The 19,713-nt window shown below is 43.9% G+C and overlaps 2 non-coding genes across 2 annotated transcripts; both read left to right on the top strand.

Moving 5' to 3' along the window:
* The first annotated feature begins 18,819 nt into the window (after positions 1-18,819).
* Trnak-cuu (transfer RNA lysine (anticodon CUU)) lies at positions 18,820-18,892 on the top strand. Its single transcript has one exon. It is a non-coding gene; the product is annotated as a tRNA-Lys (tRNA).
* Positions 18,893-18,970: 78 nt separating this feature from the next.
* Trnat-agu (transfer RNA threonine (anticodon AGU)) lies at positions 18,971-19,044 on the top strand. The gene has a single exon. It is a non-coding gene; the product is annotated as a tRNA-Thr (tRNA).
* Positions 19,045-19,713: the final 669 nt, after the last annotated feature.

The raw sequence follows: 19,713 nt of genomic DNA, 5'->3' as shown, positions 1-19,713 counted from the left end.
CACGGTGCCAAACACGCATACGACCGTCACTGACACCAAGGCAGAAGCGACTCTCATCGCTGAAGACGACACGTCTCCATTCGTCCCTCCATTCACGCCTGTCGCGACACCACTGGAGGCGGGCTGCACGATGTTGGGGCGTGAGCGGAAGACGGCCTAACGGTGTGCGGGAACGGAACCCAGCTTCATGGAGCCGGTTGCGAATAGTCCTCGCCGATACCCCAGGAGCAACAGTGTCCCTAATTTGCTGGGAAGTGGCGGTGCGGTTCCCTACGGCACTGCGTAGGATCCTACGGTGTTGGCGTGCATCCGTGCGTCGCTGCGGTCCGGTCCCAGGTCGACGGGCACGTGCACCTTCCGCCGACCACTGGCGACAACATCGATGTACTGTGGAGACCTCACGCCCCACGTGTTGAGCAATTCGGCGGTACGTCCACCCGGCCTCCCGCATGCCCACTTTACGCCCTCGCTCAAAGTCCGTCAACTGCACATACGGTTCACGTCCACGCTGTCGTGGCATGCTAGCAGTGTTAAAGACTGCGATGGAGCTCCGTATGCCACGGCAAACTGGCTGACACTGACGGCGGCGGTGCACAAATGCTGCGCAGCTAGCGCCATTCGACGGCCAACACCGCGGTTCCTGGTGTGTCCGCTGTGCCGTGCGTGTGATCATTGTTTGTACAGCCCTTTCGCAGTGTCCGGAGCAAGTATGGTGGGTCTGACACACCGGGGTCAATGTGTTCTTTCTTCCATTTCCAGGAGTGTAGAAATTAAAGAATCCGGATAAGTGTGAGTGGATTTCGCAGAAACGTAATTGCCTATATAGATAGTTTACCCATCCCGTGAATCGAGAATTTTGTCTATTTCTGCCTGTTACCAATGTCGTTGTTGGCAAGATATCAAAATATGTTAAATAATAGGCCATATCTTTTGATTGCATTGATCTGGAAGGTCAAATATTGTACATCGCCTGGGGACTATACACTAGTATCTGACAGAATTTTCAACTTGATATGTCTACCCGTTCCTGAGAGAAAGGAGTCTTAACTGATGGACAACAGACGTCCTCTCAGGGTTTCATTTTTACAGATTGAGGTGCAGAAACATAAAAACGATGCAACACGCATGGTCCAACAAACTGGACTTTCGTGAGGTAATTGCGAATGTTTGATTACGATCTGCCGCTGACTTCAGTATGGAATACTGTCCTAGTTACTACATACCTGTCAACCACCCCACTCCTGTAAAATTTATCACGAATAGAGTTAATAGCAAAGAAGTGGTAGATTAAAACATCATGTTGATGTCGAAGTTTCACTGCATGAAAATGTAAAAGCGATGAACGTTTTTCCTTTCATTATTTAGCGGAGTCGTGTCAGCGAGGAAAAGTTTCGCGAAGGTTTGAAGTTATGTGTAAAGTTTGTTGCATGTAGCTAATTGCTCTCATCGTCAAAGACTAGGTGAATACAATCTGGGTAATTTGCACGCCGTGAGCTACACTGCCTCATCACACACACATTGGTCGTAACTCTGTTCGACCTGTCCACGTTCAGCCACAGTGTCGCATTGGATGTCGTCTCACATCAGAAGCAAAATGTGCCAGCAGTCCGTTGTGCATGTACGACATTCCGCAGCCATCCGGACCTTTTGGATAAATTTGAGCCCAAATGTAGTGGACCTTATCAGAAAGTTTACCTTTACAATACATTTGCGGTTACCAGAAAAATATTTTTATACTGATGTCGAAGACTTGTAACCACACATTCCCAAACATCTCGCGAAACCTCTTTGTAGAACGAAAATCTGCTGTATAAAAATCAACATGGATTCTCCAGGGATGGTGCGAAAGTCAGCTCGCTCCGTTCCTCCATCAAAAGGAAACCCAAAGTACACATATTTAAAAAAGCAGATAAAATGCTCTTAACGTCTTTTTAAGAGACAGTCGCAGCCGGCTGGAGTGGCTGAGCGGTTCTAGGCGCTACAGTCAGGCACCGCGTGACCGCTGCGGTCGCAGGTTCGAATCCTGTCTCGGGCATGGATGTGTGTGATGTCCTTAGGTTTGTTAGGTTTAAGTAGTTCTACGTTCTAGGGGACTGATAACCTCAGAAGTTAAGTCCCATAGTGCTCAGAGCCATTTGAACCATTTAAACAGTCCCAATCCTACCGATCTGATCATGTAAGCATAGAAAAGATGTGGAGTGATTTCAAAGAGATAGTGTCGACGGCAATTGAGAGATACATACCGCATAAATTAATAAGTGATTGTACTGGTCCCCCATGGTACACAGATGGGTTAGATCGCTGTTGTAGAAAATGGCTTGCCAAATTTAAAAGAACGCAAATCAGCAAGATTGGCAAAGTTTGCAGAAGTTAGAAATATAGCGCGTGGTTCAATGCTTTTAATAATTTTCACAACGAAATTCTGTCTCGAAATCTGGCAGAAAACCCAAAGAGATTCTGGTCATACATAAAGCACACCAGTGGCAAGACGCAATCAATACCTTGACTGCGCAATAACAACGGTGAAGTCAATGATGACAGTGCCACTAAAGCAGAATTATTAGACACATTTTTCCGAAACTCCTTCACCAAAGAGGACGAAGTAAATATTCCTAAATTCCAGTAAAGAACAACTGCCAAGATGAAAAACATAGAAGTAGATATCCTCGGTGCAGCAAAGCAGCTTAAATCACTTAATAAAGACAGGGCCTCCTGTCCAGATTGCACAGCAGTCAGGTTCCTCTAAGAGTATGCCGATAAAATAGCTCCATATTTAGTGATTACATACAACCGCTCGCCCACAGAAAGATCCGCACCTAAAGACTCGAAAATTGCTAAGTCATATCAATACCCTAAAAGGGAAGTAGAAGCAATCCGCTGAATTACAGGCCCATATCACTAATGTCGATTTGCAGTAGGGTTTTGGAACATATACTGTATTCGAACATTATGAAGTATCTAAAAGAAAACGATTTATTGACACGTAGTCAGCACGGATTCAGAACATATCGTTCTTGTGAACCACAAATAGCTCTTTATACTCGTGAAGTAATGAGTGCTATCGACAGGGGATGTCAGATTCATTCCTTATTTTTAGATTTCCAGAAGGCTTTCGCCACCGTTCCTCACAGGCGTCTTCTATCCAAATTGCATGCCTATGGAATATCGACTCAGTTGTGCGACTGAACTGGAGATTTGCTGTCAGTAAGGTCACAGTTCGTAGTAATAGACGGAAAGTCATCGAGTAAAACAGAGGTAGTATCCGGCGTTCCGCAAGGAAGTGTTATAGGCCCTCTATTGTTCCTGAACTATATTAACGACATAAGAGACAATCTGAGTAGCCCTCTTAGATTGTTTGCAGATGATGCTGTCATTTTCTGTCTTGTAAAGTCATCAGATGACCAAAACGAATTGAAAAATGATTTAGATAAGGTATCTGCATGGTGCAAAAAGTGCCAGTTGACCCTGAATAAAGAAAAGTATGAAATTATTCGCATGAGTACTAAAAGAAAATCGCTAAATTTCGATTATGTGATGAGTCACACAAACCTTAAGGCTGTAAATTCGACTAAATACTTATGGATTACAATTACAAAAACCTAAATTGGAACGATCACACAAATAGTGTTGTGGATAGAGAAAAGAAAAGACTGCGATTCACTGGCAGAACACTTAGAAGGTGCAAAGGTCTACTAAAGAGACTGCTTAAACCACGCTTGTCCGCCCTGTTCTGGAGTACTGCTGTGCCACTGGGATCCGCATCATGGGGGACTGACGGAGGACATCGAAAAAGTACAAAGAAGGGCGGCTCGTTTTTTACTATCGCGAAATAGAGGTGATAGTGCCACAGACATGATACGTGAATCGCAGTGGTAATCATTAAAACAAAGGCGTTTTTCGTTGCGTCTGGATCTTCTCATGAAATTTCAGTCACCAGCTTTCTCCTCCGATTGCCAAAAGATTCTGTTAGCACCTATCTACATAGGGAGAAATGACCATCACGATAAAATGAGAGAAACCAGGGCTCACAGAGAAAAATTTAAGTGCTCGTTTTTCCCGCGCGCCGTTTCAGAGTGGAACGGTAGAGAGACAGCTTGATGGTGGTTCACTGAACCCTCTTCATTGTGAATAGCAGAGTAATCACGTAGACGTAGATGTAGATGTTTCGTACAGTAGCGAAAGCCATCATTGTAACGGACACGCATTGTAGACCAGGCTGGCCATCTGCCGCTGCTACCTACGTACGGGGATAAACCCTCCGTTAGCGGGTTCTTTGTCGTCGCACGTGGCCCGCCGGCAACGCCCCTGCAGTCGGAATCCACCCTCAAGATATATTTTGAAACTTCTCTCTGGGCGATTCCTCGAGCATACAACGACCTCTTCTAACGCCACTTCATCCACCTTCCCGTTTGGGTTTCACCAGATTCCAATGCTCATCTTCTGCCCTAAGGTATTTAAATTAGGACAGACTCAGGAAGGCGTAGGTGAATTAATTTCGACTTAGCTTTTTCATGTCGTTTATGTTTTGGACGATGTTTTCCACGCTGCTGCTGCTGCTTCTTGTGGAAGCTGAATAAAAGTGGGTTCTGGTAAGAGATCTGGCATTCGTCTTTAAATAAAAAGTCTTGGCCATGATTTCATTTTCCAGCAGACGGTTTACTTCCAAATTCTGATTACACTTTCACTACTGGTTGCAATAGTCACACGTATTAGTGACAGGAGTTTTTAGAACCACCCTCAAAACACGTCCACTTCCTACGATCCCTCACAACCAAGTGCGTCGTCTGCCTCGAACATATAAGACCTCATAAAACCTCCTGGTTCAGATTGGAGTTGTATTGCTCTGGATTTTGTTTGCAAGCTTTTGGCACAGGTTAATACTACTATAAAAACTAGAAAAATGTAAAATTCATAGGCTGAAAACAATTCTTACTACAACTACAATTACTTACGAGAATATGATGTTTATATTGTGTTGACAATGATATATTATAATTAAACTTCCTGGCAGATTAAAACTGTGTGCCCGACCGAGACTCGAACTCGGGACCTTTGCCTTTCGCGGGCAAGTGCTCTACCAACTGAGCTACCGAAGCACGACTCACGCCCGGTACTCACAGCTTTACTTCTGCCAGTATCCGTCTCATACCTTCCAAGCTGTGAGTAGCGGGCGTGAGTCGTGCTTCGGTAGCTCAGTTTGTGACATTCTCGCTTCGCGCGTCGGGCGACTAGGTCGTGCTCTTAGTTCCGCCTCTACCGTAGCGCAGCGTGTTTTCCTCCTGTCAGTTTAGTGCCGTGTTGGTCTCCGTGCGCGTCGCATCGCTGGTTGTCGGCTGGTGTTTGGTGTTCGTGCGGCCCTTCCTGTCGCGGCGTCGTCTCTCGCCGTGATGTCCACCATGGTTCCCACGAAAGTTCCGCGTACAGGTACAGTCAGTTTTACCTTTGACAAATCCACGCGTTCTTTGGAGATACATGACTGGTTAGTCGATACAGTTAAGGTCACTACTGATCAGGTGCATACCGCATATTTCGACAGCGAATTATATGTGTTTTTTGTTAAGTTTCTTGACCCGCTCCAGGTTGATAGGCTACTTTCTCGTCATGGTTCTCAGGTACCCTTTACGCACCGTGATGGTTCCACTAGTATGGTTCTCTTGGCAAATGCAGAAGTGATATATACGAATGTTCGGGTATTTAACCTTCCGCCCGAGGTTGACGACTCTTTTCTGAAGTCCGTTTTGCTTCCTTATGGTGACGTACGCCATATTCGAAAGGAACGCTGGTCTGCTCAGCACCGCTTACAGGTATATAGTGGTATTCGGTCGGTGGAAATGGTGGTCAAAAAACCTATTCCTTCTCACCTACAGGTATGTGGTTATAGGGTCCATATCACGTACAGTGGCCAGGAAGGAACATGTTATTATTGTAATGAAACTGGTCATTTCCGTACTAATTGTCCGCGGCGTGTGGTGGTATTAAAACCTACATACGAACAGCGTAAAAAATTGACTTTAGCTGATCTTCTCCCGCAAGGATCTCGGACTGAATCGCTCACTGTTACTGAGGGACGCAGTGATCCGTTGCCCGACAACGGCCGTGATTTTCCCCCGTTGTCCTTGAGTAGGGATGTTGCTGCCCTTAACCGATGTTCCCGCGCTGATTTCTCACAACAAGCGTCGGCGAACACAGGATGATGCGGCTGATGAATCTTCCTTATTGGCTCGCCCTTCCGATGGGTCTCCGGTAAAGGACTCTCTTTCCCAGTCGGAAATCGTGGATGAGGAAGCCACAGGTGCTGTCACGCCTTTGCAGAAGCTCCCTGACACCTTATCTGACGTTGTTCCTGCTACCGCGGCAGCCTCTTCGGAGACGCCCGTGACGGAACCTGCTTCTGGTTGCCACGTGTCTTCTCCGGTTCTCTCTGACACTTCTCCTATTGACTCTGTTTCGCATCCCCCTTCTGGAATTTCTGTCGCCCCCTCTGGGTCACAGCCTCCTCCCATCAAACAACCGATTGATTCTCCAGAGCCAGTGGATCCCGTTGTTATTCACCAACTGTCCCACCGTGAACCCATGTCTGCGGACGAGTGGGATGTAGAGGCCTCTCTCTCGCAATCTGACACGGAATGTCTACATGATGCTCCTACGCAGCCGAACGCTGCAGCGTCGGCACCGCGGAGCCGCAGTCGAATCCGTAAACAGCCACGGAGAGCCGCGTCACGGCCGAAGAAAAAGCAGTGGGAAGATGAGGGTTCTGTTTCGTAGTTTTTCTCTCTGTGGTTCAGCGCTTGTTTCTGGTATGATTACTTGTATGCTGCTCCGTCAGCTGACGGCTCTCTACCGATCTTTGTTCTTCTTTCTGGGTTGAAGTTCCATGCAAGCATATACATTTCTTACTCTGAATATTAACAGAATATGTTCTGAGCTTCGGCTCGCCGCTTTGCGACAGTTTATCTATCAGTCTGGGGCAGATGTTGTTTTTTTACAGGAAGTTCTATTCGACCAGTTTTCCATTCCTGGGTTCTCGACGTTTTTTAATGTCGCTTCCGAACTTTCTACGGGCACTGCCTTGTTTTATAGAGAAGGCATTCCGTTGATGAATTTCGAAGTACTCGACAGTGGAAGGGGGATCGGGTGCACGTTTTATGATCTCAGTTTACTCCTTCTTTATGCCCCTTCTGGTTCGGGTTGTACTACCGCACGCTCGAGTTTCTATAAAGAAGAAGTCATTTACCTCCTTCGTAAATCCCCGACAAAGATAATTTTAGGTGGGGACTTCAATTGTGTTCTACGGCCGGTAGATCAGTCTCCTAATTTTAATTTCAGTAAAGAACTCGACGACCTTGTGCGCTCCTTGCACCTGCGTGACGTGTGGGTTTCTCGGTATCCTACACTTGTGCGACATACCTACTTTACTCCCACGTCTAGCAGTCGCCTCGATCGCTTTTACCTTTCCGATTCCTTGTGTGGGCAACTTCTGGCTGTTGATGTGATACCAGCCTGTTTTACTGATCATTGCGCTGTAGCCGTTACGTTTAATTACGAGCGACAACCGGTGAAATTGTTTCGTCCTCCTTGGATGCTCAATATCGCGTATTTGCAAGATACCTCCCTTGGTATCGTCCTGGAGGACATTTGGACTCGTTGTTCTCGTACTATGGACCGGTACCCGTCTATCGTGGCATGGTGGACACTGTATGCAAAACCACACATCCGTAGGGCTCTCATGCGTTTTGGGGCTGCGAAGGTGGCAGAAGATCGACGAACGCAAGAATTTTACTATTCTGTCTTACGTCAACTGTACGATAGTGCTACGCATGCTCCCCTCCGGGTTACTGATATACAGCGCATCAAAGCCAAATTGCTGCAGCTCAAACGCATTCAAATGGAGGGCCTGCGGACGAGGTCTCAACCACGTTCCCTTCTACAAGAGGAACTGACGTCACTCTACCATCTAGTCCGTTTACAGTCGCGCCGGAAACGTGGGTGCCTTGCCTCCCTCACAACCGCTGACGGCCGCGTGTTCACCTCTCACCGTGACATTTCTGACTTCGTTTACACATATTTTACTGATCTGTACGATACTCATGTCCCGGCGGAAACCTCTCTTGACGACTTTACCTCCTTGCTGCCTCGCGTCGTCACTCCTCAATTAAACGACGCCTTTCTGCGTCCCTTTCAGAAGGATGACATATATGATGTTGTTGCAGGATCGCAGTCCCGCAAGTCGCCTGGATTAGATGGTATTCCTAAGGAGTTCTATGTTCAATTTTGGCCGCTCATTGGTGACACCTTAACGTCAATGGTAAATGAAGTGATGCGGGGAGTCTCACTTCCTGCTCCTTTTCAGGAAGGCAGAATGGTCCTCCTCCCGAAATCCACAGGTCGACCTGCAATTGATTCCCTCCGTCCTATTACTCTCCTTAACTTTGATTATAAACTTGTCGCTCGAGCAATTAATATCCGTCTCTCTAAGCTGCTCGATACCATTATTGCCGCCCACCAAAGCTGTGTGCCTGGACGCACGATACTGACTTCCGTTCTCGAATGTCGCGATGTAATCTCGGTGGCGGCTGCCGCTAATATCCCAGGGGCTTTGCTTTTTCTTGATTTCCAAAAAGCGTTCGATCGCGTCAGCCATGATTTTTTATCGAGAGTGCTCACCGCTGTCGGCTTTAATAATGATGCTCGACAAGTCTTAACTAATCTTTTTACCGGTATCAGTGTCTCGGTGATTGTGAACGGTCACCCTACCCCCCGGATATCGATCAGACGGGGGTTACCCCAGGGAAGCCCCTTATCCATGTCACTTTTTGTTCTATCCTTAGAGCCCTTACTTCGCCATCTCACCATGCACTTACGTGGCTGGAATATATTGGGGGAAATTTTTGCAGTCCGTGCATACGCCGATGACGTCATGGTATTAGTACGACATGCCGAGGATATACCGCGGCTTAAGGATACCTTGGATTCATTTTGTGGTCTTGCTGGTGCTCGCATTAATGATCGCAAATGCACGTTCCTGCCGTTGAGAGGCTTTGATCATGTCGTCATTCCTTGGGCGACGGCTGTCGATCGCCATAAGACCTTGGGGATCATAGTGGATCGTAATCCGATCAAAATGGCGGCACTAAATTGGCGTGAGGTTACGGTTCGTGTTCACGGGGCGATCCTTGAACATGACCGCCGTTCCCTTAGCCTCCTTCACAAGGCACGGGTTTTAGAGACCTATGTCTTCAGTAAAATATACTACGTTGCGCAGGTCTTCCCGCTTCCCGCGATGATGGCCCGCAGGCTGAAACAGCTGTCTAGTCGATTTCTGTGGCGCCGCCATGTCTTCCGTGTCCGGTATGAAGTTGTGGCCAGGCCTCGGAAGCTTGGAGGATTGGGTCTTTCAGATATCAAAGTGAAGACGTCCATCTTATTTGCCCGCCGCAATGTTTTAACCTGTACGCGGGCTCCGCATTCAGTCACCTCTCGTTTACTTTTCCGCCTCCGGCCGGCCAGTCCGACCCCTCCTGTTGATGTTGGACGGATTAATCCTAAATTGCGGCACATTCGTGAATACTTTGTACTTGTCGGTATTCTGGGTGCTGATATACTTTCTATGACGCATATTACTACCAACATGTTACAAATCCGTTGGGGTACAGCATGTTTCCCTTCTTCTGTTGAACTTGCTTCCCCGTCAACGTCATGGAAAACGGTCTGGTCTCATCTTAGTCTTCCCATTTTGCCGATGGAGATTGTTTCAACGTGGTATAAGGTCATTTACCATCTGATACCTACTGGTGATCGTCTTTTTCGTATTGGCCTTCGTCCGACTGATCAGTGTGAGGAATGTCATCAAACTGACACCTTACTTCACAGGCTAGTTGCTTGCGGACGGGATCATTGGCTCTGGGTCCGCCGTCAATTAGCTTTTCTTACTAGAGGGCCTGAAACCGCATTTCCAGACGATATCTTCTTACATCCGGACATCTCTTATTTTCCTCAGACGAAAACGAACACGATTGTCTGGCTCTTGGGTTACTATGTCCATTACGTCATTGAAGGCGGTAATGACCCAGATCCCCGCGTTTTTCACCATTATTTGTCAACTGCGCATTGGAAATGGCAGCGGTTACCACAATACCGAACGCTTTTTGCGAATATGCTTTTTCTTGTGTTTAACCGTCAAGGGGTTGGTTAAGTTCCCCTGTGATTCCTGTTTCTTCCCTGAGCTCGAGTCCCCTCCCTTGTTGTATTTTTTCGTAATTTTTTTTTCTCTCTCTCTTTTGCATGTATATATATACACCCAAAATTCATACGGGTGGGGTAACGGGTTGGTCTTCCCCTTCAGAAGAAATGTTTTATTTGTGTTTCACCTAATTTGTTGATTTTCTTTTTGCAGCTAATATTACATGATGATTTGACTATGGTTGTCTGAATTCTCGTGAAATATACCAAGTCAATCTGATAATAAAAAAAAAAAAAAAGTTGGTAGAGCACTTGCCCGCGAAAGGCAAAGGTCCCGAGTTCGAGTCTCGGTCGGGAACACAGTTTTAATCTGCCAGGAAGTTTCATATCAGCGCACACTCCGCTGCACAGTGAAAATCTCATTCTGGATATATTTTAATTGTTTTCGGCTTGTTTTGCACAAACAGATGTTTTGCAGTTCTGTCTTTTTCTGCAAATTGGTTACATCTGTTTTATGTTCCATATCAGGAATTACAAATAATAAAAGTAACTTTGGTGTGAACAGTTTCGTGAATCAAAGATGGTTTTAAATTCAAAATTACGACGCAATTTTCATATGTCAAATTTAGCTGTTTTCTATTTGGGATGCAACTGACAAAAACCAGGAAGTATTTCAGTGTGTCTATCTCCTAAGTTTTCGGATGAGCTATAAAGTTCCAGAGGATGATTTAATTAACTATTTAACAATATTGCACAATTTGTAATTTTCGTCTTTTGTTTCGTTATTGAAATTAACATGTCTGTCTCTATGATGTCAGTGCTCAGAGGTTTCTTTACATGTAATATGATATTTTGTCTGTTGCAAAAATTTATGTTTTCTTGATAACTGTGTACTTGTAAATATGGTTCTAAGTCTACATTGCAGATCTTTTTCGATGAGCTGTAAAATCCCTCCTATATTTCTTCTCTACAGAACATATGGGGTGTCTACAAATGTTATCCGTCGAAATACTGTGTGAACAGTTTGAACAGATTGTAAAGCTGAACTAGAAAGATTTAATGAATCTACCGATACCGTATCCGTAATGTTACACTCTGAACGAGAGTACAGCCCGTATTGGGGTACGATTGGGAAGGATACCGGCCGCCTCATTTCGAAGGAACCATTTAAGCGATTTAATGAATTTTAAATTAATGCCTCGAGTAATAGGAAATTCCAGACTCACAGAAAAATGTTGAAGTTATTCTGCTCTTTAAAAAACCGGACAAATGCGGATAGGGCTCGTGCTCTGAGGACTCCGTGGAAACTTTAGTATGTATATACACAGTTCATCTATAGGTTTTGGTGAGTGACGTTGCGAATATCAACATATGCGGCGTAAATGGCTGCGTCTTGTTACTACGTTGATTTAGACACTTAATTCTTTTTACTTCGCCAAGGGCGGTTCACGGAGAGAGGTCCCCGCGTCTGGCTATCCTGATTTAGGTTTTCCGGGATGTTTCCTGTCAAAGGGCACGGTTGATTTCCTTCCCCATCCTTCCCAAATCCGATGGGTCTGATGACCTCGCTGTTTGGTCCCCTCCCCCATATTAATCAACCAACTTCGCCAGGGGATGGTAGACCTTAGTACTTGAAATGAATTTCAACTTCATACCTTTACCTGTTGCTGGGAAAAAGAGGTCTTAACAGAACGAGAGACAGGATCCCGTTTTAACAGACTAAGGTACGGAACACAATAAGGTGACAACTCGGACATCGAGAATTACAGGCCTATTCGTCTTTTACAGTCTGCCAACAAAAGCAGCAAAGGCTGCTTTTAACAAGAAGAAAAACATCTTAACATCTAAGAGCATCATCCTTGAAATCAGGAAAAGATTTTTGAAACCATATGTGTGGAGTGTGGCATGCTATGGGTGTGAAATATGGGCTCTCGGGACACAGGAAGACCAGAAGCTAAATTCCTTTGAAATGTGGTGCTATAGACGCATGCTCAAAATAAAATGTATCGGCAAGGTCACAAACGAAGTGGTTCTGGAAAGATCAGGTGAGAAGAGAAGCTTCTGGAGTTTCACTGTTAAAAGTAGACAACATTCCATTAGAACTACTGACGGCCTTGGGAGAGCCAGTCCTGACGAAACTCTACCATCTGATGAGCAAGATGTATGAAACAGGCGAAATACCCTCAGACTTCAAGAAGAGTATAATAATTCCAATCACAAAGAAAGCAGGTGTTGACAGATGTGGAAATTACCGAACTATCAGTTTAATAAGTCACAGCTGCAAAATACTAACGCGAATTCCTTAGAGACGAATGGAAAAACTAGTAGAAGCTGACCTCGGGGAATTTCAGTTTGGATTCCGTAGAAATGATGGAACACGTGAGGCAACACTGACCTTACGACTTATCTTAGAAAATAGATTAAGGAAAGGCAATCCTATATTTCTAGCATTTGTAGACTTAGAGAAAGCTTTTGACAATGTTGACTTGAATACTCTCTTTCAAATTCTAAAGGTGGCTGGAGTAAGATACAGGGAGCGAAAGGCTATTTACAATTTGTACAGAAACCAGATGGCAGTTATAAGAATCGAGAGACATGAAAGGGAAGCAGTGGTTGGGAAGGGAGTAAGACAGGGTTGTAGCCTCTCCCCGATGTTATTCAATCTGTATATTGAGCAAGCAGTAAAGGAAACAGAAGACAAATTCGGAATAGGTATTAAAATCCATGGACGTTCGCGGATGACACTTTAATTCTATCAGAAACAGCAAAGGACTTGGTACAGCAGTTGAACGGAATGGACAGTGCCTTGAAAGGAGGATGTAAGATGAACATCAACAAAAGCAAAACGAGGATAAGGGAATATAGTCGAATTAAGTCGGGTGATGCTGAGGGAATTAGATTAGGAAATGAGATGCTTAAAGTAGTAAAGGAGTTTTGCTATTTGGAGAGCGAAATAACTGATGATGAGAGAGGATATAAAATGTATACTGGCAATGGCAAGGAAAGCGTTTCTGAAGAAGAGAAATTTGTTAACATCTAGTATAGATTTAAGTGTCAGGAATTCGTTTCTGAAAGTATTTGTATGGAGTGTAGCCATGCATGGAAGTGAAATGTGGACGATAAATAGTTTAGACAAGAAGAGAATAGAAGCTTTCGAAATGTGGTGCTACAGAAGAATGCTGAAGATTAGATGGGTTAGTCACATAACTAATGAGGAGGTACTGAATAGAACTGGCGAGAAGTGGAGTTTGTGGCACAGCTTGACAAGAAGAAGGGACCGGTTGGTAGGACATGTTCTGAGGCATCAAGGGATCACCAATTTAGTATTGGAGGGCAGCGTGGAGGGTAAAAATCGTAGAGGGAGACCAAGACATGAATACACTACGCAGATTCAGAAGGATGTAGGTTGCAGTAGGTACTGGGAGATGAAGAAGCTTGCACAGGATAGAATAGCATGGAGAGTTGCATCAAATCGATCTCAAGACTGAAGACCACAACAACATCTTAAGACATAAAGGGCTCCTGAACACAATCATAGAGGGATATGTCGAGGGAAAAAGACGAAGAGGAAGACCACGGCTGAGGTACATGGATCAAATCGTGAAAGACGTGGGACGTAACACCTACAAAGAAATGAAGAGAAAAGCTGAAAAAGGCACAGAATGGAGACAAGCTGCCATTGAAGCTGTTACAAACCAATCCTGGGATTGACCACTACAGAAGAAGAACAAAAGCCATTACAGACCGCCTGAGTAAAAAATTTGACTTTTAGAGACCAATCGAGGAATTGGGATCCAGAAAAGGTCTCAGTACAACCGACCATATCCCAGCAATAAGCACACAGAGGAATGTGTGGGGTGTAGTGAGCCACTTGACGTGGCCTTCATAGAGCACCAGAAGGCGTTGGTCACGATGGAGACCTAGACAGTTGGGGGGACGATGAACAGGGTCCGCATTGACAGCACATATACCGACTTAATCAGCTACATTTACGCGAGTGCCGCTGTCAAGCCCCTACCACGCCGTAGCGGAGAAGCGAGGCAACTGTCCCCCAATTGAAGCAGCTGATCGCCGCCATTTGCAGGGATGAATCCTAGGACTGGGGTTGTGATTTGACGTGTATGAGACGCAACAAGAGCAAATTGAAGCACAAATTAAACACATGTTCGTTTATAAAAATACTGAGTATTCGAGCCTATTTTAAAAGTATACTTAAATGACTGAAGTTTCCTAATTTCCGAAATGCGTCTGCATAGAGACGCGAAATTTAAGTATGTAAGGCTCTTCCCTGACAAGGTGGAGCCAGTTTACATCAGCTATTTGCATTAGATAATTACATGAAACTTTTAAAGTAGCAGACAGTACGATTATTATTTACTTCACATAATTCTCCTGGCAGGTCCTGTTTGCTTTTTGCCGACTACTGTCTACGTTTTGCACGCATACTTTTGTTTAGCACAGTATTCTCTACACTCGAATTTTCGTATGAGTAATTGTAATAACCCGTATCACTTTAAATACCGTAGAAATTTCATTCGCACATTAGTTTTAACACTGATAGCACCGCTAAAAGTGGTTGAGTTTACAACATTTGATCAAATATTTGACCATTTAGGAAGTATAATCACCACCTGACAATACATATTAAGTATCTAAACGCAATTATTCGACTTACCTCTGATTCATACTTAATATATATATATTTGATTGCCTTAGTAACCTGGAAAAGGAACGTTCAGAGCCGTCCGGAGTGGCCGTGCGGTTCTAGGCGCTACAGTCTGGAACCGCGTGACCGCTACGGTCGCAGGTTCGAATCCTGCCTCGGGCATGGATGTGTGTGATGTCCTTAGGTTAGTTAGGTTTAATTAGTTCTAAGTTCTGGGCGACTGATGACCTCAGAATTTAAGTCGCATAGTGCTCAGAGCCATTTGAACCATTTGAACGTTCAAAATTATACACACTCCCAGTATTTCCACACTATTTAACCTAGGTCTATATTGCACGATTTTCAGGACACTATACCTTTTTCAAATGAGTTGGAAATCCAAATAGTGTCGGTATAGCATCGTCATTCAGTTGACGTCTATTTACATCATTTTCCATGTAACAATTCTCTTCAAAATGAAGAAAGCACAGCAAACGGTTTGCTGTCGGTTGGAATGTCTCTCTCCGAGTAGCAACTATCCACTTCCGATTTAGAAAATCGTATGTAAGGGGAAACCTAAACAAAGACAAACGCTCATAATGTAATATTTCTCCATGAAAATACTATATACAAGTAATAGAACGTAACAAACAACTAGAAATGACTGACCCGTGAAATGTAACATTGTTTCCGTCTTCGTCTTTGCTTCCATTATACTGTTACAATTAAAAGCAGCACAAGAACGAACCCTGTTTACTCACTGTTTCCCTGCAAGTGGCGGCTTCTATCGCGTTCAATGTGGAGAATCGACACTAGCGCCAATGCGCTGTACGTATGAAAATAGAGAGGGACTGCATCACTGGGGAAGTTCCCATTAGGAAAGGCGTCTTATCAGGAGACGCAGTCTCGCCTAAATTATTAATCTTGACTCTGGGGGCTGTTTTAAAGTGTCTATCCTTGTGAAAGGTATCAATATAGATCGAAAACGTCTCAGCCGTCAACACTTTGCCGATGATGTCATCCTCTTTATCAGCGACGCAGACGAACTGTCAGCAATCATACAAGAACTAAAATGATCCATCCCAACCTGTAGGTCTGAAAATCAACCTTCAAACCATCAAATTCATGAGCCCCGTCAATTTTACGGCCCCCATCAGTAACCTTGCACTGGAAATAGTAAATGAATAGGTTTGTCTGGAACATAAAATCCAGCTTGTGCAAGATAATCAGAAGGCAGGTATCACACAGCGAACTGATCTCACGTGGATGACTTTCGGTTACCTCCATTACAACCTCCGCAAACTGACTATCCCTATAAATTTAAACAAGCACGTTTGTGATATATGCATTCTGCCAGTGACAACATATGGGTTCTAAACTATGACACAAGCAGGGCAAATCGACTCCAGGTCTGTCGAAGGACAATAGAGTGAGTAATGCGTGGAGTGAGTCTGAGACACAAGCTCAAGAAAAAAGAGATAAGGAAAAAAACTAGTGGACAGCGAGCCTGAAGTACCTCGCAGCAAAGGTTTATATGGGCTCTTTTGAAGAGATCTATGTCCAGGAATGGGTATCTGAAGAAGAAGAAGAAGAAAATCACGGAAAACGTAAATCTGAATGGCCGGGCAGGGATTTGGACCGGAGTCCTGCTAACCTCCGTGGCTTGAGGGATGGTTAGCTGTTGCAGTAGTTGCGGTGTCAGTAACAGTAGTAGTACTTTATTATAGTGAAATTTTGCGTCGTTATAGGCAGAAAACGTGGCATGAAAATGCGTTTAACCCAAACTGCGAATAACGCGAGTATTTTTAAATACCATACGTACTTCCCGCTTGCAAATTCTTTATCTGTTATTACAGAAAAAGGGGTACACAGTACACCAATGTATGAGTCATAACAACAAATATTGAAATCAACGACCGCGTACCGGTGTGTTATTTTGTCGAAAAATTATGTGTAAATATCGTGTGGTGGACGTCGTGAGATGAGATTCTTGGAGATTTCGCAGTGGGCAGTATATCCATACCTCCTTTCTTGCTGTCATAAATACTAAACAGTCAAAGGCCTACTTTCAATACGTGCATAAATGTACAAGGGTAATCTCAAAAGAAAGGTCTCCTTTATTTTATAAGTACATAGACGTTTATTTCTACATTGGTTTACATCAGTTTACAACTTAAACATTTAGCTATTTTTCGACATAATCACCACTTCTGTCGATTCATTTTTGTAGAAGCTGTGGCAGTTTTTGTATGCCCATGTCATACCAGTTCGCCGCCATGCTGTTCAGAAAGTTATGAACCTTTTCTTTCACCTCGTCGTCGGAAATGAATCGCTTTCTGACCAAATGTGCTTTTAAGCTAGGGAACAGGTGATAGTCACTGGGAGCCAACTCAAGACTATAGGGTGGGTCGGTGGTTATGTTCCACTGAAACTGTTGCAGGAGAGCAACAGTTTGCCGAGCGATGTGTGGGCGAGCATTGTCATGGAGAATGTGTACGCCCTTGCTCAACATTCCTCTTCTCTGTTTCTGAATTGCCCGTTTGAGTTTTTTTCATACTCTCACAGTACCTGTCAGCGTTGATTATGGGACAGCGATTCAGCTCCGACGACGAGGTGAAAGAAGAGGTTCATGACTTTCTGAACAGCATGGCGGCGAGCTGGTATGACATGGGCATACAAAAACTGCCACAGCATCTACAAAAATGCATCGACAGAAATGGTGATTATGTCCAAAAATAGCTAAATCTCTTGCTGTGAACTGATGTAAACCATTGTGAAAATAAACAAGTCTATGTACTTATAAAAAAAATAGAAGACCCTACTTTTGGGATTACCCTCGTACGTCAAATGAAATAATTTTGTGGGACAAATCCACACGTAGGCACACGGAATTCAATTCACAGGAACGCGATATGCATGCTCAAAATAAATGTAGGTAACTGTTGTAAAAATGTGGCATACGAACAACAGCCTAGCAGTACCTTTAGACTCTGAAGTTCGTTGTAAAGAACCAGACACAATTTAAAAACAATTGTAGTATTAAAAATATGTATATTTTTAACAAATCAGTTGCAAACGATTCGTGATTTGCATCACTTAATGATCATCTTAACAAATCCGATCTGAGGATGATGACTAAAGCAAAATAGTAATTAATTGTGGCAATTTGGAACTGATTGTGCTAAAATAAGTACTTAAAAATATGCAATTGCTGCGTATCTTACGACAATGTCATCTATTATCAGTAGTAGGATTCATAAATATAGCAGAAGGAGCAGAAATAGTTTCCACAATCCACAAAGTACAATTCTTAGCCGTACTCTTGCACAGGAAGGAGTAAAGTATGTAGCCACCTCTCCTGTGAATTAAAGGTGCTGGCAAAAATGGATATTTTACAAACAAGTTTGAAGTCATTTCTGTTTCCGTTATTTTACTTGACAACTCATCGTACTCCATAGATGAATGCTGAATAGATAGTATCTGTAAGAGATTGCATTTAAGCACCGGTAGAAAAAAAATCCAGTTCTGTAAATGAATAGCACGTAGCCATGTTTTCGTGGAGAAAATGTCTCTTGTTCGTAAAATTACTGACAGGACCCACATCATAACAGTTTGTTCCGAATATTATGAAAAAAGGAAAGAAAGGAGCATCGTTCACCATCCTTTTTTCGCGGGCAACAGTTTAACATCGAATGGCACAACTTTGTTTTGAAAGTACTCTCCAAGACGTAAGGTATCATTCGTGAGCATTCATTTATCAGTCTGGTAATAGGTCGCTGGCAACTACTACTAATATTGAAAATTAAAGGAATCTTCTATATGCTCGAAACTGCTGGGATTGAACAGATACTTAATGGCTGTTAATTGCATAATTTTTCTTATAGGCTTTTCACAAGAAGCGACTTAATGGCCGTGAATTGCATAATTTTTCTAATAGGCTTTCCACAAGAAGCGGTGTCACGTTCATGTACGTGTGGGGCACATACCGTCAAGGCGCCCGGCTAGCTCAGTCGGTAGAGCATGAGACTCTTAATCTCAGGGTCGTGGGTTCGAGCCCCACGTTGGGCGAAAATTTTTATTAGGTGAAAGGATGCTTGTGGAGTCGTGAACAAAGGTACATTCCACAGACAACACAATTTCCTGTGCGGCGCCGTGGCTTAGTTGGTTAAAGCGCCTGTCTAGTAAACAGGAGATCGAGGGTTCGAATCCCTCCGGTGCCTCGTGGGCTCTCTAGTTTTTATATTTCTAAGTCTAATAAACGACGGAAAGGAGTTGACATATCGTTATGGACAGCAGTAGGAACTATCGCCGCATTTGCGTGTATTATCTTACGAAAGCCTAAGTCTGGAAATTCCTAATCCGAATGTAAGGAAACAGTTGTCTACCTGAAAATGAGATCTGAAAAATGTTTTGGATGATTAATGAAACGAAAGACGTTAGTAACTTTTCTATGCATTCAACCGAAAGCTGCTATGACATAACACGTAAGCTTTCTGTAGCTAGTTTGAACAATGTAATGTTCAACATCCCGCATATCCGGGTGACAATGTTTTAAGCAGTCCGTGATGACTTTGTAAATTTTACATTTTCGGTCACCATGACTTCCGCGCTCGCTAAGTGACGAGACGGGCTGCTCTTGTGTAGATCCTCTGTCAGTTTTGTACGGTACAGAGCACACACTGACGACCAATACTCAAGTGTTTATCGAACGAGAGTTTTGTGAGCTACCTTCTTTTTGGGTAGTGTACATGCCTGACGACTATTCTAACGGATCTCAGTGTGGAATCTGTCTTATCTGCGATCTCTTACTTTGAAAAGCTTCTTACACTTTTTCATAGACATTTAATGAATGTGACCGCATCCTATCAGTCTTCTGAACTCTTCACTTT

The sequence above is a fragment of the Schistocerca gregaria genome, chromosome 10, assembly GCF_023897955.1.
Source record: "Schistocerca gregaria isolate iqSchGreg1 chromosome 10, iqSchGreg1.2, whole genome shotgun sequence".
Lineage (NCBI taxonomy): Eukaryota > Metazoa > Arthropoda > Insecta > Orthoptera > Acrididae > Schistocerca > Schistocerca gregaria.
Note: the sequence above shows the minus strand (reverse complement) of the source record. Positions and strands in the feature narration are given on the sequence as shown.